Raw genomic sequence first — 1,095 nt, 5'->3', positions numbered from 1 at the left:
CTACTGAGGCAGTTATGCTATGAAGCCATTGATGGGAGGCTTAGCTTCAGAAATGCATTTTTTTTTTCATAAAAAGAGGACCTGATGCAGTTATATTTTATATCCCTCAGTGTGACTTTTATATTATTGTGTAACAACCCACCTGAAACACAATGATGGTCATTAATATTTTAATGAATAATATTATACATAATAAGAGGATAACTCACCTCTATAAATCCCAAATTACTAAACAGCAGAACTTCATTTATCTAAAGCAAACATTAAAAGCACTTTAAATGTGCAAACAAAAATGCATTTAGCTTTTTCAAATTCGATATAGAATATTTTTAAAAAAGAAAAATACTTTTTAAAACTTTTAAGAGGATCAACCCAACAGGAAGATAAGAAAAACAAGGGTCTAACTAATGAGAATGTTATGCTCTATATTTAGCAGTTAAGTTATATATTCCTCTATAAACCCTTTTTTCAGTAAGGTAACAAGTAATATCCTCCACTATATATTTTATTTTAGTAAGGTGAATTTTCTTTCTTTTTTTTTTGTTTGTTTCTTTTTAAAAATTTCTGAATATTACAGGAGTACATATTGCTTCTCGGCCTTTTGGCTAAGATCAAGTGTATTAGGGGAGTACACACATATTGGTTACATATTTTGCCTTTGAAATAAATTTAAAGTCAAACTTATAAGTGTGCCCTTCACTAGTGAGCGTTCACTGTACCCATCAGTTGTAAACTTACCCACCCCCTCTCCTTCTCCCTACTTGATTTCCATTGACTTTTACTTCCATTTGTGCACATGTATTGCTCAACTAGTTTCTATTTAGTATTGAGTCCATGAAGTGTTTGTTATTCCATTCTTATGTTACTACAAGAATAATCCGCAGTTCGATCCAGGTTGTCCCAAAAGATACTAGATCACCATATTTTTTATTGGTGAGTAATATTCCAGGGTATGCATCATATGGCAATGGGCCCTTGCATTGTCTCCACATCTTTGCAATTGAGAATTGTGATGTTGGCTCGGCGCCTGTGGCTCAAGCAGCTAAGGCGCCAGCCACATACACCTAAGGTGGCGGGTTCGAATCCCCAGCCCGG

At 34.5% G+C, this 1,095-nt stretch overlaps 1 pseudogene; it reads left to right on the top strand.

The window, feature by feature from the left end:
- The first annotated feature begins 585 nt into the window (after positions 1-585).
- Positions 586-719, top strand: LOC111725846 (annotated as a pseudogene).
- Positions 720-1,095: the final 376 nt, after the last annotated feature.

This window comes from Otolemur garnettii, unplaced genomic scaffold (genome assembly GCF_000181295.1).
Source record: "Otolemur garnettii isolate 467f Iridium unplaced genomic scaffold, OtoGar3 scaffold00048, whole genome shotgun sequence".
Taxonomy (NCBI): Eukaryota; Metazoa; Chordata; class Mammalia; order Primates; family Galagidae; genus Otolemur; species Otolemur garnettii.
The sequence above is the reverse complement of the archived record's forward strand: the minus strand, read 5'-3'. Positions and strand labels throughout refer to the sequence as shown.